At 43.5% G+C, this 25,340-nt stretch overlaps 2 protein-coding genes across 3 annotated transcripts in view; one reads left to right on the plus strand and one right to left on the minus strand.

Annotated features, from left to right (window-relative positions):
- PPIP5K1 (diphosphoinositol pentakisphosphate kinase 1) overlaps positions 1 to 607 on the plus strand; it is a 508,717-nt gene extending 508,110 nt beyond the window's left edge. For both annotated transcript variants that reach the window (XR_011030280.1, XR_011030281.1), the window contains one exon: positions 369 to 607. The gene's annotated coding sequence lies outside the window, so the exon portion shown is untranslated. The remainder of the gene's footprint in view (positions 1 to 368) is intronic.
- The window catches only part of MAP1A (microtubule associated protein 1A), a 228,180-nt gene that overhangs the window by 192,712 nt on the left and 10,128 nt on the right, over positions 1 to 25,340 (minus strand). The gene's annotated exons all lie outside the window — the stretch shown is intronic.

Consider the following 25,340-nt stretch of genomic DNA (forward strand, 5'->3'; position numbering starts at 1 on the left):
CTTACAATAATTATGTATAAATGATTTAATCAGTGTTTGCCCATTGTAAAATCTTACCTTTCCCTGATTTACATTCTGAAATATATCATGGTGACATTTGCTGGTGATGTCAGAGGAAGTAGCTGCTGCTTGCTTTTTGGCAGTTGGAAACAGCTGTTATTTCCCACAATGCAACAAGGCTCCCACAGTGTGATGTCGGTACCTCAGTGCTGTGACGTGTTAACATCACACTGTGGGAGGGGTTTCACCCCAGTTTTAGCCATACAGAGCCCTCTGATGATCCATTTGTGAAAAGGTAAAGATTTCTCGTGGGAAAGGGGGTACTGATTGGAATGAAGTTTAATTCTTGGTTATGGTTTATCTTTAAGTTGGTTGACTGAAAAAGAATGAAGAGGACAGAGCACCTCCAAAGACTCTGCAGGGAAGTTAGAAAGCTGCAAGGAACGTGTAGAGAAGCAATCTATCAACAAGAAAGGAAAGAGACTGCAATTACAGCATCACAAGCAAAAGACTGCAATCAATAACAAAGGAGCCAGGTTGCAATCAAAGCTGCTGATGAATCCTGGAGTTCTGGAGAAGATTTTCACAAATAAAATACTACAACAAACTGTGTCTTTATTGACTCACTCCATTTTGCAAATCTTGGACAGAGGGGATAAAATGTGTCAGAAGGGGGCTTATCTGATTGCTCTGCCTTTTGCTTTAGGGTCCTGCCCCAACTACTGACTGTCATAGTATAGCAGCCATTTGCGATATCGTATATAATACAGAAGCATTTTTTTTTTCATTTTCTGTCTGCTGTGTACTATTTCAGACGTGTATGTATGTTAAGAGGCCAGTCTGGAAGCTGGCTTTGGGGTATAATTGGGCACCAGACTGAAGGAAGCTGCTAATTTGATTGTCTGTATGGCAGTGTAAAGTACATCTGCATTTAGTTTCCTTTCGACACTGCGGCCTCCAGCAAGGAACAGTTAATTAGATCAGTGTTCCCCAACCCTGTCCTCAAGGCCCACCAACAGTGCACGGTTTGTGGAAATCCACAGAGGTAGTTAAATAGCTCTGCTGAGACACTAATTACCTCACCTGTGCATGTTTGTGGTTTTCTGCAAAATATGCACTGTTGGTGGGCCTTGAGGACAGGGTTGGGGAACTCTGAATTAGATAATTACCCACTCTTTTGTCCTGCATCTCCTACAAAGGTGCTGCATTGCTTTGAAGCCTATACATGTGAACAGCTACCTGTTGTTCTGAATATTGGTCTAGATTCTGTGGGACAGGAAACCGTTGAAATTTGCATGTCACAGCAAACAAGGATTACAGAGGTCTTTAAAGACCATGGTGTCATCATCTGGGGAAATTACATTATTTCTGGATATTGATTAGCCCTAGGCTACCGGTCATCTAATAAAAAATCAGCTGAGGGGACTCAGCACTTGTAATTCCCTGGAGATAGTAAAGACACTACAACTGCCCTGGTCCAACCAGAAACTGCGTGCTCCTCGCAAACAACTCTCTGATCTGCATGCTGGAAACATTGTATTCCCGTTTTTATTTTGTTTATGAGCAAACTGTCTTGTTGTGTGTCTTTGTAATTTGTACTTTGTTTTCTTAAATCTTTTTGTACTGTTCCATTTTTCGGAATATTAAATATTTATTTAATAAGCCTGACTTCTGATGTACTAACAGCTCATAGCCTAGGGAGAGACTGCAGTGTAATTTGCGTTTCAAGTTCAGCGCCTGATTGTATTGCTGGGATTGTGCCTTGCTACCGTGTGATTGTATTGTGTGTGCGGTGTTCCCGTATTTTGGCCTAAGCGCACAGCTGACCCACATACGAAAATGCTGGGCTGAGTGCAGGCCACTCGACAGCAGAGTGAGAATTGTTGAAGTGTCTAGCAGCAGCTAGTGGTGGCAGAGAGTGAGAAGTGTTACTGAGGGGTGACAGCCTTGTGTTAGCTTGAATAAGGCTGCTTCCCCTCTTGATCTGGCCAAAGCCCCCAGTCGAGAACCGTTTCTGCAGGCTTGCCGTGGGGCCGGTTCCTGACATTTATAATGAGCTAGTTATACCAGTTGCCTGGCTTTCCTACTGATCCTCTGCCTCTAATACTTTTAGCCATAGAGCCTGGACAAGCACAGGCAGTTCAGGTGTTTCTGACAGTATTGTCAGATCTGACAAGATTAGCTGCATGTATGTTTCTGGGGTTATACAGACACTACTGCAATAGATCAGCATGGCTGAAAAGCAACTGGTATTGTTTAAAAGGAAATAAATATGGTAGTCTCCATATTCCTCTCGTTTCAGTTGCCCTTTAACCACCTCAGTTATAGAGTTTCACTTTGATTAATACCTGATCCTATAGCTGGGAAGGCTGGGGGGACACGGCTGGGTTAGCTGGGAGATACACTGGGTTTTCTTTTAGCTAGTAAACACAAACACACACACAAGCACACGTACACACACAAACACAAAGAGACCTGAGCTGCAGCTAGGTTTATTTCAAATAACAAGAGCACAGCTCTACTGTATATTATCAGCAAACACCAGCTGTATATATTGTAGATCTTAAACCAGTCCCTTAAAGCCCCGTCTACACGGGGAGAGATTGTGGCCATCCGGCGGCTCAATTAGCCGCCGGATCGCCACTTCCGCGTGCCCGCCGCGTCCCCGCTCGGCGCGCGTGCGCGAGAATCAATACCAGCTCGATTCCCGCTCGTCCCCGCGCCGCGCCGCTTATCTGCCGCTCGATTCCCTGCCATTGTCTCCTCGCGGGGAGCGAGCAGGGAATCGGCGGTGCTAAGATCCGTCCTGTCGGATCTTATCAATCGAGCCACATCAGCGGCTCGATTGATAAGGAGCATCGCGGCCGCATCTACTTGTGTAGATGCGGCTTTAGGCATGCATGAGAGATGGCTGAAACATTGTTATGAAACACTTGGCAATGCAAGAAACACTATTTCATCCAGAGACTATAAACATACACCAACATATTAGCTTTCTAAATTACTGTACAATTTTACTTAGTGGTCTGAAACTCAGCATTTTCTCTTTGTTCTAAAAGATTATTTACAGCCTTATACCTACTACCACAAAAAAAGGTAGCAGAAAAGCAGGTAAACACAGCACTTTGGGACAGAATTATCAAAGCATTACTAGCAGTTAAACAGTTCTAACCAGCAGGGGGATCTGTTCTGCTTGATAATAAGAACATTCTTAAATCCTACTTAACCACTTGAGGACCTAGGGCTTTCTACCCCTTAAAGAGACTCCGTAACAAAAATTTCATCCGGTTTTCTTCTATCCTACAAGTTCCAAATTCTATTCTAATGTCCTCTGGCTTACTGCAGCACGTTCTACTATCACCATCTCTGTAATAAATCAACTTATCTTTCTCTTGTCAGACTTGTCAGCCTGTGTCTGGAAGGCTGCCAAGTTCTTCAGGGTTGTGGTTCTGTGATGCATCTCCCCCCTCCAGGCCACTCTCTGCACACTGCCTGTGTGTTATTTAGATTAGTGCAGCTTCTCTCTGCTCTATTATCTTTTACAAGCTGGATAAATCCTCCTCTGAGCTGGCTGGGCTTTCACATACTGAGGAATTACATACAGGAAGAGCTGTCTGCACTCTGCAGGAAGAAACAGCCTGACACTTCAGTGGAAGATAGCTGCAGGGGGAAAGAAACACACAAGTGATCTCTTGAGATTAAAAAGGAAGGCTGTATACAGCCTGCTTGTGTATCGATGTATTTTCTATGTGTGGACATACTGTACATCAACCTACTTCCTGTTTTGGTGGCCATTTTGTTTGTTTATAAACAAACTTTTTTAAACTGTTTTTAACCACTTTTAATGCGGCGGGGAGCAGCGAACTTGTGACAGAGGGTAATAGGAGATGTCCCCTAACGCACTGGTATGTTTACTTTTGTGCGATTTTAACAATACAGATTCTCTTTGGGCTGGACCGGCCACTTTTTTTCCATTCAGACCACTGCAGCTTTCACAGTTTATTGCTCGCTCATACAACCTACCACCTAAATGAATTTTGGCTCCTTTTCTTGTCACTAATAAAGCTTTCTTTTGGTGCTATTTGATTGCTCCTGCGATTTTTACTTTTTATTATATTCATCAAAAAAGACATGAATTTTGGCAAAAAAATGATTTTTTTAACTTTCTGTGCTGACATTTTTCAAATAAAGTAAAATTTCTGTATACATGCAGCGCGAAAAATGTGGACAAACATGTTTTTGATTAAAAAAAAAACATTCAGTGTATATTTATTGGTTTGGGTAAAAGTTATAGCGTTTACAAACTATGGTGCAAAAAGTGAATTTTCCCATTTTCAAGCATCTATGACTTTTCTGACCACCTGACATGTTTCATGAGGGGCTAGAATTCCAGGATAGTATAAATACCCCCCAAATGACCCCATTTTGGAAAGAAGACATCCCAAAGTATTCACTGAGAGGCATAGTGAGTTCATAGAAGATATTAATTTTTGTCACAAGTAAGCGGAAAATGACACTTTGTGACAAAAAAAAAAAGTTTCCATTTCTTCTAACTTGCGACAAAAAAAAATGAAATCTGCCACGGACTCACCATGCCCCTCTCTGAATACCTTGAAGTGTCTACTTTCCAAAATGGGGTCATTTGTGGGGTGTGTTTACTGTCCTCGCATTTTGGGGGGTGCTAATTTGTAAGCACCCCTGTAAAGCCTAAAGGTGCTCATTGGACTTTGGGCCCCTTAGCGCAGTTAGGCTGCAAAAAAGTGCCCCCCTCCCAGTTGCTAGGCAATGTGAACAACAACATAGGAAATCCCATTATGCTTTGCACAGCATCAGGGAAAAAAAAGCCCGGGCAGTTTTCTTTGATGGGTGGAGCTTAGCTAAAAATGCAGCTAAACATGATGCTTTGGTAAGAAAAACAAAGTTCTAACGCTGTGAAACTGTTAAAGAAACACCAAGCCTTTTCAGTTCTGCTGAGTAAATTTTTAGTCCGGAGGTTCACTTTAACCATAACAGATATTTTTGCAAAAGCCCCCTCCATGATCCCTTACTCTAACCTCAGGAACAGTTGGATCCACACAGCACCTCTATTATTCCTGTGCAGGCAACACCAAAGCTACAAGTTATACACTACCAAAAAGTGTGCTCATCTAGCCACACCACAAATTAGTTTTAGCAAGAATTCAGTATATATGTATGGCCAGAACTCAAAGTCAGTCTAGCCACTTTGGGATATGGCCAGCTAATGTGTAAAGTGGCCAGCTGATGCAGCCAACATGCAAAGAAACTTGTGTTTAACTTACATTTTAGGACTTTGGCTAGTTAGAAAACAAAATGGGAGGACCCTACTGGACAAGTCACTAAGAAGCTTTTCCTGAAGTGACGGTAAGCACAAGTTCAGCAGCAGCAAGCGAGCTGTACAATACTGGTGAGCAAGAGGGCTGCAACCTGGTTGGGGAACGGGTTATGGTAAAGTTGCAGTGCAGGCAGCAGGGCAAACAGTGTCAGGGTAAGGAGAAGTGGAAGATACTGCATCTTAGATACAGCACTAGGCACGGGGGGATCCGGGCAGTTGGTGTATGGAGGAGGGGATCTCTGGTTTTTGGGCCTCCCCAGCTGCTGGTGGCACTCCAGCCTTTTCCTGATTGGATGGCTTGTCCCCAAGCCAGGACTTCCCTGAGCTCAAGCCACCAGGGTGCCATTGCTGCAGCTCCTCTTCACCCTGCAGATGTTCCAGACTTTATTATTAAAGGACAGGCTTCTCCTGGACTTGACCGGGCGGATCCTGCCATTTTACATTCTGGATGGCAAAGTCATAAAATGTAAGTTACCCACACATTTCTTTGCATATTGGCCGCAATATATAAATGTACAAATTAATGCGTAGTACAATAATAAACTTGAATAAATATGTATATAATCAGTGATCATGTGTATGGATAACCACTGTGGCCCGGGTCCTGAGCTTTTTGGTAAGCACTTCCAGGCTTCACTGATTTAGTTTTGCACTTTTCGCTTTACATTGAACGCAGCATAACATTTTGCTATGGGACAAATTGCATGTTCATACTGAAACACTTGGTACAGCTATGTTAAATGACCACTGATTATATACAGTACATATTATTTTTTATTGTTACATTGCACATGAATTTGTATATTTATATATAATTTCTACTACAGTATATAATTGTATATTTATATGTTTATTGTAGATAATGTTTATGAACTGTATACATTGACACATTTATAGGAGATTGTTCTTATACTTTTCATTCAGAGTACTTGGACCCTAATATTTGTGAGATATATATTAATAAGATGAAATGTTGCCTGTATGGGTGCCACTCTTTTTAACTGGATTTGAATGGTTTTAACATGTTTGGCACAATGTACCATTAATAAAACTTGAAGATTTGTATGTACTGAATTCTTACTTAAAGCAGTTTTAACTACTTTAGGACCAAGGTAATTGAAATCTATGCCCTGTTTTGATGGATACCTGGCTGCCAGGGCGTAGATTTCAATTCACCGCCACAGCGCACATCCGCCGTTTTCGGCACTCCCGCCAATCTCGCCACTGTCTCCCCGCCGTGTCCCGCCACAGCTTATTCACTCTGCCTGTCTCTATGACGGCAGAGCACTGTAAGCCGGTCAGGAACCGATTTCATTGGATCCTGGCTGTGTCTATTAATGTAAGCAACTCCCATAGGCTTACATTGACAGACACGGTCAGGAGGACGGTCAGGAGGACGGCAGAGTGGGTGTCCTGAGGATCCTGGCGTGCGGCGTGGAAGGCGGTTGCGGCGGGTATATGCGGCGATTTGTCGGTATTCTGTCGTTTTTGTACCAGCGATCTCTGGTCCTTAAGGGGGCAGAGACCGTTGGTACTTAAGTGGTTACATTTTGACATAATATTCAATAGAAATGTGTTTTCCTAGTTTTTATAACTCAAACGGTTACCATATTTGCTTTTGTGCACAAGTAATATTATTCATTTAGAAATACAAGTTCCCAAAGTACAGTTTATTTGCTCTGAAAGCTGCCATTGCATTTTGTTCATAGCTACAGTATTTATATATTGAAATGTACCCAGTGAATTTTTTTGAGCTGTCTGCTGATCTGCACGCTTAGAAGGAGTTTCAGCACTGCCAGGGAATCTTTACATTCCTCTCTTGCGACAATTAAGTAAACACAAGATAATGTTATCACCCATTTGGATTCAAATCTCACTGCAGGGAGATTTCTATTAAAAAAGTAAGTCCTGTGTTTAACTGTTTGATTGCTGTTCTGCTTAAAAAAATGGTGGTAGTATATTATATGCTGTAAATAATATTTTAGAGCAAAGAAGAAATGCTGGGTTTCATACCACTTTAATCACCTGAAGTGACATGATGAAATAAACATAGATAAATGTAGTGCTGGCTCTACCAAGAAATTGTCTTAAGTCCCTTTCTGTTTCCAGTACAGCAAGATTTAATCCTTTAGCAGCCAATTTATTTAGAGGCTTGCAAGTGCTCCAGACAGACATTTTCTTGGTTCTAATGAGTACTAAATGAGTACTACGGTAATGAGTATTTATGGCCACGTGTCACTACAGGGGAATGTGAGACAATAACAGAGGACTTCTGTTTTCAGTTTGTATATATTCTGCTAGAGAGTGAGATCAAAGCATTCCAAGAATTTACAGCACAACGAGTTAGTTCTGTTGACTGAGGTCAAAAGCAGTGCACTTATGTCACACGAGAGACCTCTACTGAAGATGCTAATGGGTTTAAACAAACTTGAGTTGTTATCTATACAAAGGAGCTTGTCAAATTCACTCTAGTTTCCTGAAAAGTAAATAGAAGCTAAAAGGCTTTTATCTGTGGAAAAGGCAGATTGAAAGGTTTACGTGCAGGATAGTTTAACCCCCTTGCCGTTCCAATTATGTCGGCAAGGGGGCAGCGCAGCACACTTTTTTTAAATTTTTTTTTTTAATTCATGTAGGTCAAGTAGCGCTTTCTCTAGGTGGTACTTTTTGCTAAGTATTATTTTACTTTGAATGCATTTTAAAGGGAATAAGGAGAAAAAAATGAAAAAAGTCATTATTTCTCAGTGTTCAGGCATTACCGCTTAAAAATAAACAGTATAACTGTAGATCAAGCCCACATATTTTATTAGTCCATATGTCCTGTTTATTTCAACATTTAAATTCCTAGTACAATGTATTGGGACAATATAATATTTGTAAATAAAGGTGTATTTTTTCCATTTTTTTGCTTTGCACTTTACTAGCAATTACAAGCTGTATACACCAAAATAACAGTAATATACCCTCACGGCATACATATCTAAACTGCTAAGTCCATTTATTAGCTCCCACCCCTGTAGTTAGCAAGATGTGCCCCTTTATTACCCTCCACCCCCTATAGATAGCCAGGTGTGCACCTTTATTCCCCCCCACCCCCCATAGATAGCCAGGTGTGCCCCTTTATCTTCCCCCCCATTATAGATTGCCAGATGTGCCCCTTATTAGCCCCTCCACCATAAAAATCCCAGATGTGACCCTTTATTAGCCAGATTCGCCCCTTTGTACCCCTACCCCCATTGATAGCCAGGTTTGCCCCTTTGTTCTTCTCCTCCAATAGGTAATCAGATGTACCCTCTATTCCACCCCCCCCCCCCCCTATGGATAGCCAGGTGTCCCCCTTTATCCCCCCAGTATAGCCAGATGTGCCCCTTATCAGCCCCTCCCCGAGTATAAAAGATATATATGTGCCCCCTTGACCCCCATAGATCCTCAGGTGTGCTGCTGTATTCTCCCCCCTCCTCCCCATAGATAATCAGATGTGTCCCTTTGTCATTGCCCCCCCCCCCATATATAGCCAGGTGAGCCCCTTTGCCCGCATAGATAGCCGAGTGTGCCCCCTTCCCCATAGATAGCCAGGTGCGTAATGATCCTGCCTCCTCTCCCCCTTAGATAGCCCCCAGCCATTATGCCCCCTTCCCCTCCATGCTGCGATCAAGCAAGCAGCATGGAGGATTAGCATGTAAACAGCTCACCTCACCTCGTTCCAGCGCGATCAGTGTCCCCTCCGTGCATTACCGCTGCCTGTGTCAATATGCCGAATGGACCGGGTCCTGGCTTGATGACGTCATCAAGCTGGGACCTGATCCATTCAGCATAATGACACAGGCAGCGGTAATGCATGGAGGGGAGGCTGATCGCGCTGGAACGAGGTGAGGCGAGCTGTTTACATGCTAATCCTCCATGCTGCCCAATCGCAGCATGGGAGAAGAAGGGGGGGGATGCTGAATTACAGGGGACCGGGCAGGAGGTTGGAGGATTAGACCCCCGGGAGGGCATCCTTAATTAGTGTAGTTAGAGGGAGGGGGGTTAATGAGCTCAGACGCATGCTAGCACGCGTACTGTGCTCATTAAAGGGAACTGACTTATATTCACGTCATGTGGCTTTCAAGAGCCACTTACAATGACGTGAATATACTGTATGTAGGATGCGAAATGGTTAAAAAAAGTAATTTTTAAGAGAAAGAGAATAGATACTATTGTTTATCCCATCAGTTAATTTTCACCTCGGATGTCCTTTAATGTTAGTCCCTTACTGATGTCTAACCCTATCCCCCCTTAATGCTAGCCCCTTTCTGATGTCGAACCCTATCTACCCTTAACGTTAGTTCCTTCTTGACGTCTAACCCTATTTCCCCTTAATGTAAGCCCCTTTCTGATGTATAGCCCTATCTCCCCTTAAAGGGAAGGTTCACGGTCGTTCTGTAAAAAAGAAAAATACAATTCCACTTACCTGGGGCTTCCTCCAGCCCGTGGCAGGCAAGACGTGCCCTTGGCACCCCTCTGCAGGCTCCCGGTCTTCTCCGGTGGAGCACCCGACCTGGCCAGGCCGGCTTCCATGTCGGGCTCTTCTGCGCTCCAACGTGCGCCTCACGTCGTCGCGCTTACGTCATCGGACATCCTCTGGGCTGCACTGCACAGGTGTAGAACTACTGCGCCTGCGCAGTACAGCCCGGATGACGTCCGATGACGTCAGCGCGACGGCGTGAGGTGCACGTTTGGGGTATGCCGAGGGCACGTCCTGCCTGCCACGGGCTGGGAAAGTGGATTTGTATTTTTATTTTTTACAGAGCGACCGTGAACTTTCCCTTTAATGTTAGCCCTTTTCTGATGTATAACCCTTTCTTCCCTTAATGTTAGCCCCTTTCTGATGTATAACCCTATCTCCCCTTAATGTTAGCCCCTTTCTGATATATAACCCAACCCTATCTCTCCTTAAAGTGGTCTGAGAGTCAGCATCTCTACTTAGCTCTAAAAGATTCCGTACAGCTTTAAAGCTACTATTCCAGAAAAAAATTCTATCAGAACATCACTGAAATGGTTAAATCTGCATCCAAACTGGAGATAACAGTATCTTTTTTACTTGTTAAACACAAATGTATCAACATTGTACTGTAAACAAACACTCTCTGAGAAACTGTCTCTGCTTCAGGCACACACAGTGTTCAGAATAGCTCATTAGAAGATTTTAATGTACTGTATAATAAAAAGCAGTTATAATAGAAAAATAATAAAATGAATGGCAGGTTTCAGGGCAAGATAAACTACGCTTTGGAAAATTGTAATTTGTAAACAGACAATATTACTTATGCACAAAAGCAAATATGATAACTGGGTAATAAAAAGTAGGAAAACATGTTTTTATTGAATGTTATGTCAGAGTTTCAGACCACTTTAATGTTAGTCCCTATTTGGTGTCTAACCCTATCTCCCCTTAATGTTAGCCCCTTTCTGATGCTTCATCCCCCCCCCCCAATGTTAGTCCCTATTTGGTGTCTAACCCTATCTCCCCTTAATGTTAGCCCCTTTCTGATGCCTTACCCTACCTCCCCACCCCCCCCCCCCCCCCTAATGTTAGTCCCTTCTTGATGTCTAACCCTATCTCCTCTTAATGTTATCCCCTTCCTGATGTCTAACCCAATCTCCCCTTAATGTTAGTCCCTTCTTGAGGTCTAACCCTATCCCCCATTAATGTTAGCCCCTTCCTAATGTCTAACTTAAAGCTTGTAACCATTGGAACTAAAGTTACACTCTGCATACCCTATTACCCAACACAAACCCTCCTAAGCAACATATTTCACATATCTGCCTAGCTGATATTAAAGAGACTCTGAAGTCTCAAAAAAAAAAGTATTTTTATTTAACAAATATGTTTAATATGTTAGCCCTAACATATCCCGGTGCTGTACACTATCTAAATCCCCCCAAACTCCCCGGGGGGCAATCCGGGCAGCTCTTCTGTGAGAGGCAGAGCTATGAGCCGCAGCTCTGCTTCTCAGCGTGTCTGTCAGCCCGGATCGCCGACTCTCCCCCGCCCCTCTCAGTATTCCTTCACTGAGAGAGGCAGGGGAGAGGCGGAGATCCGTGTGAGGCAGGGCTACAGCTCATAGCTCTGCCTCACACAGGGCTACAGCTCATAGCTCTGCCTCACACAGAAGTGCTTAGGGAAGCAAGATCCATGACCAAGAAAGTCGTGGATTTTGCAGGGGAGAGGGAGGGCGAGTTAGGAGAGATTTAGATCGGTTACAGCGTCGGGAATGCAGCGGTTTAGTAAGGGCTAATATGTTAAACACATTTGTTAAATAAAAAGATTTTTTTTGAGACTTCAGTGTCTCTTTAAGGGGAGATACGGTTAGACATCAGAAAGGGGCAATAAATTGTACACTGTAAAATACATGTGTATAAAAAGTACATGTCTTGTAGAGTAAAATGCGCTATAAATTACTTTTGTCCAATGTCGCTGTTCCTTATAATAAGCAGTAAAAGTCTGACATATCTGACAGGTTTTTGGACTAGTCCATTTCCTCATGGGGGATTCTCTGTTTCCTTGATACATTACAGAAGCAGCCCTGGAAAAGATCTATGCAATGACGGCAGCCTCCCTACTCCCTTGCATGCTGTTTTGGCAGTTGGACTGAGCAACTGCCATTCAAAAAGTACTTTTCAAACTAAAGAAAACCCTGACAATACTCCCATGAGGAGATGGACTAGTCCAGAACCTATCAGGTCTGTCAGATTTTTACAATATTTTGTACATGACAGCAAAGTAGGAAAAAAATATGTAGTGCATTTTACTCTGGAACAAATGTACTGTATATTTTATACCTATGCATATACGTGCATTTTACAATTTTTTGCAATAGTGGTCTTTTAAGTAAGGAACAATGAGAAAACAAACTGTTCAAGTATAACATATTGTATATATTTCAATAGATTTTTCTCTATGTAGCAGTCTCTTTAGTGAATATAACCAAGGACTTCGTTTTGAAATAGAGATATTATTGAATAAGCTATACTGAAGGACACTGAGATGTATGTCCTTGAGACTCAGCCTTTTGTAATTTCATACATTGGTTTTTATTCTAAAATCCCAGTGGTAAGAGAGCTTTGGATAACAGCACTGCAAGGCCGATGTACTCTGTTGATTAGAATTCTCTGTGTGAAGTCTAATTATCAAGGGATGACTTTTTGCTAAGGGCATTGCATGTCCCAGCTGAGTCACTGTCTTCTCATCAGAGAAAAAGCTGATGACAATAAAATACAGAGAATAAGCACAAAAGCCACAAACCAAATGTTTGCAACAGCCCAAGGTATGTAGTTTTCTACAGCATCTTATTGCCTGTCCCTGTCCATTTTTATCTAATAATAACAATGAGCAAAGAATAATGATATGGTACAAAAAATGCTTAGTTACTAATCGAATATTATATTTTAGCAGCCTAGAAAACGGACACAAATTAAAGCTACAGTATACTGTTCTAGCACGGTTTCATTAAATGCAACTTCTTCTAATTCAGGGAGAAAGGAATAAAGTAGAATGTGCCCTTCATGCATCATCCTAATGTCTCCATGGATGCAGTTAAGAACCCAGGGCTGGGGTTACCATAAGGCACTGTAGGCATGTGCCTACAGACGCCTGATGATGGAAAGGCGGCTTACTCTCCTCCCCTAGTGCCTCCCTCCTTCCCTATGCAGAGTACCAAGTAGAGCAGTCCACTGACGAAATCTTCCTTTAGTTGGGGGCATCACTAGCTACTTAAAACTGAGGGTACCTCTGTCTACCTAATGCTAAGGGGCACCTGTAGCTACCTACCGACGAGCAAGGGGGTTCAAGGAGGGTGAAGTCTAGGGTGCCAGGACATCTGTGCCTATAGGCTCCTGTGCAGTAAATCTGGGCATGTAAGAACCAGTAGACGTATGCATTTCAGACAATGAGGCATTATATAAAATTACACAACATAAGTCATAAATCAGGATAAAATCTAAGAAGAACACCCAACACTCACACAATACTTAAAGCACAGCTGACCAATAGCAAAGCTACCTAAAGTAAGCATAGAGGTATGTTCATGCTGGATCAACATACCCCTGTGCATTGTCCATTCCTCTCCTTGTTCCTCCTGGTATTCGTAATCACCCCATTAAATTTTTATTTTATTTTATCTAAAGGGAACCTTAACTGTGGAGGAAAAAAAAATTCACTTACCTGGAGCTTTCCAAAGCCTCCTGCAGCTGTCCTGTGCCCGCGCCGGTCCTCCGGTGCCCTCCGGTCTCCCTCTGGGGCTAAGTTTCGTTTTCGGCCGACTGCCAGTCGTCCTCCGGCAAAGCGCCCTCTTCTTCCGCATTCCCCGTCGTAAAGCGCGTCCGCATGGCGCAAGACGTGTCAAGCGGACGCGCTTTACGGCTCTTTACGACAGGGAATGCGGAAGAAGAGGACGCTTTGCCGGAGGACGACTGGCAGTCGGCCGAAAACGAAACTTAGCCCCAGAGGGAGACCGGAGGGCACCGAAGGACCGGCGCGGGCACAGGACGGCTGCAGGAGGCTTGGGAAAGCCCCAGGTAAGTGAATTTTTTTCCCCACATTTAAGGTTCCCTTTAAGGTCAAATTTTCAATACAGGAAGCAGCAGGCTTGCTGTAATATTCCATTATATCACTATCCCATTACCTTATCATGGTGAACCACAAGCACTAAAATATTGTAAAGGGCTCAAAGGGACGAAATAACCCTCTGAACGCGTACAAGGAGCAGTGGCCTGCTGGCTGGCAGTTGGCCAATAACTAAACTAATCCGTGACAGGGAAACGGAGGATAGTTAAGGACCGGCGCAGGCAGAGGACGGTTGCAGGGGGCTGGCAGAAGCCAAAGGTAAGTGATTCTCTTTTAGAGATGTCACGAACCTCCGATTTTCGGTTCGCGAACACACGTTCGCAAACTTCCGCGGAGGATTCGGTTCACGCGAACGTTTGCGAACCGCAATAGACTTCAATGGGGAGGCGAACTTCGAAAACTAGAAACACTTATGCTGACCAGAAATGTGATGGAAAACATGTTTCAAGAGGTCTAACACCTGGACCCCCAGGTGGCGGAGAGGGATAGACACCAAAAGTCCCGGGGAAAATAATCTGGATTTGACGCAAAGCAGCGTTTTAAAGGCAGAAATCACATTGAATGCTAAATTGCAGGCCTGAAGTGCTTTCAAACATCTTGCATGTGTATACATCAATCAGGGAGTGTAATTAGAGTACTGCTTCACACTGATACACCAAACTCACTGTGTAAAGCACCGCAAACAGCTGTTTGCGTAGTGACAGTCGTGCTGGACTGGTGCGCAACATGGCCAGAGTGCAGGCCGTGGCGGTTTTCCAGCCCATATGGTCGCCGGGCTGTGGTAGCTCAATGATAGAACAACAGTGACTGTCCAGCTGATCATTTGTAAAGCGCTTTTCTCCCATAGGACTCAAAGCGCATAAGCATGGCTCCGACCATCGTGGTACAGAGGAAGAATTTTATAAGTCTGGAAATGCCAGGCTAAACAGGTGGCTTTTCAGTCTGGATTTGAATAGCTCCAGGGATGGTGCTGTCTTTACTGGGTGTGGCAGGGAGTTCCAAAGAGTAGGGGCAGCATGACAGAAGGCTCTGTATCCAGATTTTTTGAGGTGCACTCTGGGAGTGACCAAGTTTATAGAACTTGCTGATCTGAGGTTGTGAGAGGTGTGGTGCAGCTTCAGCAGGTCCTTCATGTATCCAGGGCCCAGATTGTGCAGGGATTTGAATGTCAGCAGTCCAATCTTGAAGAGTATTCTCCATTCTACTGGTAGCCAGTGCAGTGAGCGAAGGATCGGTGTAATGTGACAGTGGCGAGGCTGGTTTGTTAGCAATCTGGCAGCAGCATTCTGCACTAATTGCAGGCGACGCAGGTCCTTTTTAGGGAGGCCAGCATAAAGGGCATTGCAGTAGCCCAGCCGTGATGTGATGAAGGCGTGGACTAGGGTTGGAAGATCCTCTGGGGGAATCAGATGTTTAATCTTTGCAATGTCCACAATGAAGCAACGACCTTATTATCTTCTTGTATGTAGGTAGGCATAGGTAGGAGTCCCAGTATACGTAGGTAGGCATAGGTAGGGGTCCCAGTATAGGTAGATAGGTATAGGTAGGAGTCCCAGTATAGGTAGGTAGGCATAGGTAGGTGCCCCAGTAGTTAGCTAGGCATAGGTAGGAGTCCCAGTATAGGTAGGTAGGCATAGGTAGGTGCCCCAGTAGTTAGCTAGGCATAGGTAGGAGTCCCAGTATAGGTAGGTAGGCATAGGTAGGTGTCTAAGTATAGGTAGGTAGGCATAGGTAGTTGTCCCAGTATAGTTAGGTAGGCATAGGTAGGTGTCTAAGTATAGGTAGGTAGGCATAGGTAGTTGTCCCAGTATAGGTAGATAGGCATAGGTAGGTGCCTCAGTAGTTAGCTAGGCATAGGTAGGAGTCCCAGTATAGGTAGGTAGGCATAGGTAGGTCCCCTAGTATAGGTAGGTAGGTAATTGTGTCCCCGTATAGGTAAGTAGGTGCCCCATTAGTTAGGTAGGCATAGGTAGGTGTCCCAGTATAGATAGTTAGGCAGGGCCTGGCTGGCACAGTAATAACAATTACCAAGGTCCAGCTGCAACAAAGAGGGCTGTATAATGTCAGTGTCAGTGAGCAACACAAAAAAAAAACACCAGGTGAACATTAGCTCTCAAAAGAGCTGCTGAGGGTGAGGGGTGCTATTTTAGCAATAACAATCAGCCAGGAGCAAGCTAACAAGCCAAGAGCCTAACTAATCTTTCCCTATGAGAGAGTCTGATGCAGCTGTCCCTTCACTAATTACTGTTGGCCCACGAGTGAGCGTAATGGCCGGCGGAGCCTGCCTAATATAAGGGGGGGGGGGGGAGTGGCTCCAGGACTGAGTGTAGCCTGATTGGCTACAATGTGCCTGCTGACTGTGATGTAGAGGGTCAAAGTTGACCCTAATGGACCAGTATGGGGCGAATCGAAGTTCCGCAAAAGTTCGCCTTCGCCGGCGAACGCGAACCACCCAAAGTTCGCCTGGAACCGTTCGCCGGCGATGGTTCGGGCCATCTCTATTCTCTTTTTCATTACTTCAGTTAAAGAGACACTGAAGCAAAACAAAAAAAAATATGATATAATGAATTGTTTGTGTAGTACGGATAATTACTAGAACATTAGTAGCAAAAAAAATATTCTCATATTTTTATTTTCAGGTATATAGTGTTTTTTTATTACATTGCATCATTCTCTAATATTTGCAGTTTACACATTACTGAGCATTCTAAATGATTTTACAGAGCAGGCAAGTGAACTTTTGAACTGAGAAAAAGAAAATACAATGTCAATCACTGACAGTTGAGATAATAAGCTTCAGAACTTTGAAAGTCTTGGAGCTCAATGGCTCTTTTGCATAGATAACAATTGGAGTTTCTTAAATCTTCCTGTACTGCAGGGGTGTCAAACTCAAATAGAAAGTGGGCCGAAATTGTACACTGGGACCAAATCACAGGCCAACTGTAATGTCTCTTGGCCACCTTACTTCATTATAAAGTTCCCAGATGTCTTATCGCCCCCCCCCCCCTCAACCCCTAAACAGTTCCCTGGTGACTACAGGCCCCCACTCTCAATATACAGTTCCATAGTACTTAATGCTTTCTCCCTATCTCCCCATATAGCTTCCCTGGTGTTCTAGGGCTTCCCTTACAATATAGCTTCCCTGGTGATCTAGAGTGGGCCAAATATAATGCAAAGTTGGGAAGCCATTTGAGGGCCAAATGTAATGGCTCTGAGGGCCAGATTTGGCCCTCGGGCCGGAGTTTGACATGTATGCTGTACTGGAAACAATATTAGACTTATGTCTCTGCTCCTAATGTTTATTAGCTGTACTACACATACAAATCACTATATCATATTTTTTTTTCCACTTCAGCATCTCTTTAAGGTTCACTTTAAAGGCACCTGAGCACCTCTGTGAAAATATATAAAATAAACCTCCTTATAAGGTAGGTTCATAATATAGTCGGCCATTGGTGGGGGGGCTGCTCCTCTGACCCCTCATCTATATGGCATCCAGCATCTTTCTTAGGAGAGACAGCAGGTGCTCAATTTTTAAGCCCAAGGCGAAATTACGTGGCCATGATTGCCGCAATGCATGCGGGGAGATACAGTCCGCCGATGTGAGCACATCTCTGTACTCACATCTATGAACTAGTAACTACATAAAAGGGTATTTCATAGTATTGTTTGAAAAAGTACCACACAGGAAGTCCTCCCTGCTCAGTTTAGGATAGGCTGTAAAAAGAAGAAGTGCTTTGAATTTGCTCTCTAGCAAGACCTTGGCCTCAATTCACTAAGATCATGCTGGAGATAATAAGGCAAGAGAAAACTTGCCACCACACAGTGAGAGAGTTATCTTATCTCTCCATTCCTTAAGTTACCTCCTCTGTAGTTAAGTTACCTCCTCTGTAGTTAAGTTACCTCCTCTGTAGTTATTTAATTAACAGCTGTCTTTAACTTTAGAATTCTTGAGTTATTTTAAGGATTGAAGAGCTAACTTAAAGACAGAAGAGTTAACTTTAGGTTTGCCTGAGGTAAAATGTTTCCTGAATACTACATGCCTCATCACCATGGTGATCACTCCAGAAACGTTATTAAAGACAGGAGATAAGCTTAGTGAATTGAGGCCCTTGTGATCATAGAGACTTCTATGTAGTAGAAAGTGCCCAATTAGCTCATGGAGACCCACAACCACTAGAATATTGTAAAGGTCCCAAAGAGACAAAATAGCCCTCTTAATAAAAGGTATAACCAGCAAGGAACACCACACTCTTCCATAGGAATGCGCTGTGCATGTATAAAACGTATGCTCAAAGGGGAGGAAAGGTCACCCATATGTCAAGCACTACTCAAATTATTCAATAATGTATCCCAAATTTATTTCAACATCATATAGAAAAAAAGACTCATTGAATGTATATTAAAAACACTTAAAACATGATCTCTCATCGGCAATCAAACCATAATTGGTATACATATAATTATTAGTATAAGCCTGTTACCCAATAAGGCTCCCTGCACACTGCAAATCTGATTTGCGATTCCGATTTTCCCTGATTGCTATCAACAGAAAAACGCAGAAAAAATGCAGCATGCAGAAACGATAAAAAATCGGAATCACATGTAAAAAACGATTACAAATCGGAATCGCATGTAGTGTGCAGGGAGCCTAATAGTGACACATCAGTGTAACCAGATCAGAGCACACTGTGTGTCAGAACCCTTTTCTGAACCAAGTGCAAAACTATCCAATATATTAAAGTGTAAAGTGCAAATGATAAAAAAGTGCAATATAAATGGCATGTGTATCAAACATACAAAAAAAGCATATATTGCGTAATGATGCTAAATAATTGTGCCTAAGCAATCCAATAATAATTGGTTATGGTGGTGCATGGCATGAGGTAATTGAAAGGATATACTGTACATCACCCAGAAAGAACAAGAGGTAGCCAGGTGCTGAAGCCAGGAGAGGTAAGTAGCCGTTAGGATGCCAGGGTGGACAACTCCACCGATTCCATGGGCATCACTCCGCTTTATCAAGAATGGACCCTGCAAACTTAGGTGGTCACCCGATGGCGTATATATGTGGATGGGGCACTAGCCTGAAAGCACTAATTAGCACTGAATCAGAAGTGGAGTGAGCCAGCAAAATACTTCCTGGTGTGCAGGTAGAACTAGGAAGTACAGCGCTTTCATAGATACCAGGGATGTTAGACGAGTGTAGGTCACTGGTATTCTGTGTAGGTAATGCGTGCACAGTGTAGGACACAATTATTATTATTATTTATTGGATTTATAAAGTGCCAACATATTATGCAGCGCTGGAAAAATTAATACATACAATGATACAAAGGATGATAGATGTAACAACGACAAAGCTATATAGGGCAAACAGGGTACAAGATACATGATCATGCGATTTTGGGCTGTTTAGGTAGGCCCATTAATACAAGGTTGTCCTAGGAAAAGAGCACACAATCATGTAGCATACACTAGGGAAGGGAGGACCCTGCTAAAGGCTTACAATCTATGGGGGGGGGGGGGGGGGGGGGTAGGTAGGGCTGTGGAATAAATATTCAGTAGAGAGTTAATGTGTGGTAGGGGGTGGGTAGGCCATCTTACAGACGTGGGTTTTAAGGGCTTGTTTGAATGTGTTGAAGGAGGGAGCAAGTCTGATGGACGGTGGAAGGGAGTTCCAGAGGGTAGGGGCAGCTCTTGAGAAATCCTGCAGGCATGCATGGGAGTGGGAATTTTATGGCAAATTTTAAACTGTTTTCATACCATCCCTACAGTCGTGACGCCAAGGACACTTAGCGCCCTTTCACAATGAGACGGTGCGGTATTTTTACCGCACCCACCGCCGGGCACTAAGTCTATGGAGACTTTCATACTTGCATGGTGTGAAGCAATGAGGTGGCCAGACAGGGAACACTGCGCAATAGCATGGTGTTCCCTGAAGGCCTGTTTTTGACGGTGCGATGCGGTGTGTCCAGTCTGAAACCAGCCTCAGAATAGGAACACACTAGGCAGAAATGCTAGCGTTGCATAAAACACTAGCGTTAACGCGTATAATGCAAGTCGGTGGGCTGCATGAAAAAACGCATGTGTTTGCCTTCTGCAATTCACGTTTTTAAAAACGCTGGTCTTGCTGCATATTTTTCCAAAATGCATCTAAAACGCACAAAATGAAAGTCAATGGTGAGGCAGAGGTATTGCATTTTGGTGCGTTTTTTATGTTTCTTTAAAACAACCTAGTTTGATGATGTATTTCTGCTTTTTGTTGACTTTCTAGTGATTTGCATAAAACGCATAAAAAATGCATACAAAATGCATATGTGATTTATACATGCGAACAGCAAACGCAAAACAAAAAATGCACTAAGAACGCAAGAAAAACGCATGTGCGGGAAGAATGCAAAAGAAAAACGCACTGAAAACGCACTAAAAACACACCAACGCATCCTGCACTGCCTAGCGTGTTCCCACCCTCAAGGTTGCATAGTAGGTCATTGGGAGACTGTGCTTCAACGTTAGAAAAAAGTGGGTGAGGCCGCCAACAAACAATACATTTTTACTCATTCATTTTGGAAAAGTGGGTGGAGGCACTAACAGCATATCACATTTCAATGTATTTCATTTTAAACTGCTTCTATTCTTCCAATCTTGATGCCAGGGATCCCAAAGGTTGTACATGAAGCCAATGGATTACTGTGCTTCAAAGTTCGAAAAGTGGGCGGAGCCAACAACCAATCCCTTTTCACTCATTCATTTTGGAAGAGTGGGCAGAGCCATCAACACCAGCATATCACATTTCAATGGAGAATTTTAAACGTCTTTCATGCTAAAAATGTTAATGCCAAGGGCTCCAAAGGTTGCACAATAGGTCATTGGATGACTGCGCTTCAAGGTTAGAAAAAGTTGGCAAAGCCACCAACAACCAATGTATTTTCACTCATTGATTTTCACTTGAGAAATAAAAACTGCTGACATTGTTACACTTTAAATGCCAGGATTCACAAACTTTAAGTCTGGGAGCACACTTATTTGATTCCTGGAGTTACAGAGTACCCAGCAAGCTTATGGTGAACCATAATGCCTTGGAATTTGTAAGGGGCTACAAAGCATGCATGATGGATTTTTGCGGCTCTGTATATTTAACAACTAACACAGCATTGCTTTCCAGTGGATCTGGAGGTGTGTTTAGCTAAGGCCCCGTTTACACTTAACCTCCTTTGCGGCAACCCCGTACTACACACGGGGTAGCCTCCGCGGAGGATCACATGGCCCCAGGACGATTAAAAAAAAAAAATTTCAATTCGCTAGCTAAGCGTATGCTCAAAGTTGCTCCAGTCCCCCGCGATCGCCCGCAATAGCTTCCGGTATACAACGTTCCCACACCAGCGAAGCTGCCCAATCGGCTCCAGGCTTCGCGATGACGGCGATCGGGATTGCGGATGACGTCTTGACATTGATGACGTCATGACGTCCTCTCCGATCGTCACCATAGCAACGTCGGAAGCTGATCGGGAAACTGCGCTTTTCGTGGGATCGTGGCGAGGTATGTATAGTCGGCGGCGATCGGCGGGCATGGGGGGACCGGAGCAACTTTGGACATACGCAAAGCGTTCAAAAAAAATTTTGGACAAAAAACCTCCTGGCGGACGCAGCCTCAGAAACTGCGTACCGCCAAGGGGTTAATCAGTTGGTGTGCGTTAGTATGCGTTAGTGCGCGTTGGTACGCAATTTTCCATAGCAGTGCATTGGGAAGAAGATTTCAGTTAAAACGCATTAAGTGTGAAAGGTGCCATAGGAAAACATGGGCATTATTTTGAAAATCAGTTTACTTTCCATTTTAACTGAGAGCAACTGATTAAGTGTAAAAGGGCCTTTCCAGGGATAACAAAGGATGATTTGCATATTCAGCAGTGATGCACTGGGAGACATCTCCGCACAATCTCAATGCGACTTTATGTGCGTTTTAAAATCAAACAGCAGGTTCCTTCTTCCCATATTCTGTATGCGAATCGCATGAGATTCATAAACAATGCTTTAGTATGGAACAACAAAAATGCATGCATGTTCCAAAAAAAAGCAAATGAAAAAATCGCCGGGGGAGCACCCTCCACTATTGGTGCCATGCATGTTACTGGGATAATGTGCATGTTGCTATGGTAAAGCTCGCTTGATATAGATTTTGTTTGTAGCAACTGCTGCTAACCACTAGGCAAACTGCATAGAGACATTATGACTACCTTGGTTAATGTAATTGCCATGGCAAGAGCAAATCTGGGAAATTATGCTTTTTTTCAGCAAGTACTGGATGCTGCAGGCATTTAAAGAGAACAAGAAAACAAGGGTGCGCTCCTATGGTGCATTCACTTTTTATTTGATAATTCCACGCTAAAAACAATTTGCACTTAGAGTGTATGTGCAAGTTTTGCACATGTAGGAGGCCGCCAGCGAGTATCACCCACGTCTTGAGCCTGGCCAGGGCTTCAAGGATCCGTCTGCGATGGAAAGCAAGGGGACTGGGGACCAACCGCCGGCTCCTACACCTCTCGGCAAGCCGTCTGATCGTCACAACGCGTTTCGGCGCTTAGCCACGCCTTCTTCCGGTCTAAGAAGGCGTGAAGAAGGCGTGGCTAAGCGCCGAAACGCGTTGTGACGATCACACGGCTTGCCGAGAGGTGTAGGAGCCGGCGGTTGGTCCCCAGTCCCCTTGCTTTCCATCGCAGACGGATCCTTGAAGCCCTGGCCAGGCTCAAGACGTGGGTGATACTCGCTGGCGGCCTCCTACATGTGCAAAACTTGCACATACACTGTAAGTGCAAATTGTTTTTAGCGTGAAATTATCAAATAAAAAGTCAATGCACCATAGGAGCGCACCCTTGTTTTCTTGTTCCCCATACGCTAGATTTCTGGCACCACCCAGTGGAGGGAGCAGCACCGTGGGCATAACACACATTTAAAGGGCCATACTTAGCTGAAGCTAGCGCAGGATATACAACTTCTCTTTTCTTAGGCATTTAAAGAGAACCTGAACTGAAAATAAAAAGTCAAAATAACCATACACAGGTCATACTTACCTCCTATGTAGTCTACTACTCAATTTCTTTATCCTCTGTTGCGTCCAATTTGTCCACTTTGAGCAATGGAATTCTCCATCCTCCATTTTAAATGGTCATTACACCATAACAGCTTCCTAGTCAGCAAACTGTTAAACTGTAATATCACCCGCTTGAGCCGTAGGGAAACATGGACATTACCTTGCACATTCAGTTGTAACTGACAGCTGCTGATCTATAACTGACAGCAACTGGTATATTTCAGTTCTGACAAAATATTGTCAGAACTGGAAGGCATCACTGTAAGAAGAAAAGGGTGAGCTTCTGGGAGGAACTGGCGGTGGGGTTAGTATATAATATTAATTTGCAGCTATATCATGTGTTTATTTTAAATCATTTTACTCACTACAGGTTCCCGTTAAGGAGAAACCGTAACCAAGGATTAAACTTCATCCAAATCAGTAGCTGATACCCCCTTTCTCATAAGAAATCTTTTCCTTTTGTCAAACAGATCATAAGGGGGCTCTGTCTGGCTGATATTGTGGTGAAACCCCTCCCACAGTGTGATGTCAGCACCAGGATGCTGACATCACACTGTGGAAGCGTTGTTGCATTGTGGGAAATAACAGCTGTTTCCAATTGCCAAAAATGCAGCATCTCCTTCCACAGACATCACCTGCCAGCAGTAAAGATGTCGCCATATGATAAATTTCAGAATGTAAACCAGAGAGAGGAAAGATTTTACAATGGGCAAACATTGACCGAATCATTTATAAATAATTATTGTAAAAAATTAAGCACTATTTTTCATTACTCTATTTTCACTACAGTTCCTCTTTAATCCATTATCACCACCAATACATTACATAATTTAGAATTACTTCATGTAATATTTCACTTTGTTTAATATAACTGCAGCTCAACTAAAGCAGATTGCTTACATAAGCCCCGGTTATTCACGCAGAATGAGCTCACATTGAAGTAATAAAGTAAAAATGGTAATTTGTCTATTCTGAATAAATCATTTAATCTTGTTCTATTTTCTTAGCTTTAAATGTCTTAATATTCTCAGAAGGTTTCTCCTATTCTGCTTCATTTTAAAGCTGGGCATTTGATGTATAATTGAAAATCAAACATTCACATTTGCATCAAAGCAATCTAAAAGCGGTCTTTGATCACTTATTTCCATAAATGGATTTAACACTCCTAACAGAAAATGCTGTATTAAATAACTACATGAATAAATGCAACAGATCAGTGAGCATGTACTAAGCGTAATAATAGCTCAGTCTGTTCATTCAGGAATCCAGAATATTGTGACAATAAGGAAAGTCTCTGTGATATATAACAAAGGCTGCCAGCCTAAGGATAACAAGTGCACTTCTCCCCATGTGCTTCAGTTTGTCCCCCCCTTAGTGCCTGCTTGCCCCCCATGTGCCTTTGTTTGCCCCCCCATGTGCGTCTGTTTGCTCCCCCATGTGCCTCCCCCCGATGGTCCCGATGAAACACGCCACTTGAGGGTGCGAAACAACTGTTGACCTCTAGCTTGCTTATACCCTCTCTCTCCATGTGGTCTGTACTGTTGTTTTGATTACTGATTTTTAACATTCTCCACTAAACTGTCATTTTACTCTGTAGGTGCCCAACCGCTCTTTTCTACATATTTGTTATGATGGACTATATATGGGCTTAGAGCACTCCAGTTAGCTTTTAGTCCTGTGCACTTACCTCTACCTTTGCTAATACCCCCATATGCCTCAATTTGCCCCTTTCTGAGCAGAGCTGGACTCACTTTCCAGCATGAGCCCATCGCTGTCCGTCTAGCCACTCTGCCTCCTGCTCCACATGTCACATGGCAAACTGGAAACGAAGCAATGCTGTACGCTAGAAGGAACTCAGTTTGGAGGTGAGTGCAACACTGTGGGGACACGCGTCGGCACTCGGTGGAAGTTTGAAGCCACTTCTTCAAACTGTCCCAATGCGGAAATGACGTCATCGTGATGGAATCAGGCCGTTCGTATTGGGGGGGGGGGGGTCGCTCGTATGTCGGGCGTTCGCTGCTCAGCCACGGCTAAGTTATAAAAGACCTAGCTGAAACATAACACCGGGACATTTTCATTGTGTTGCGTTACCCTTTTTTACCACAAGGAAACACTAAAGCAATAAAACCTTATGAGTCATTTCATACCTACTGCTGTGCGATGTGCTGGAAGTATCCGATTTGATGCAACGACAATGGCGCGTTAAGGTGAACACCCGCAGAAGTCATGTAAGTCAATCACGCCACAGATATATTCGTCAATACACTTCCGTGCAATTCGTTTTTCGGCAACAG

This window comes from Hyperolius riggenbachi, chromosome 3 (assembly GCF_040937935.1).
Source record: "Hyperolius riggenbachi isolate aHypRig1 chromosome 3, aHypRig1.pri, whole genome shotgun sequence".
In the NCBI taxonomy this organism is placed as follows: Eukaryota; Metazoa; Chordata; class Amphibia; order Anura; family Hyperoliidae; genus Hyperolius; species Hyperolius riggenbachi.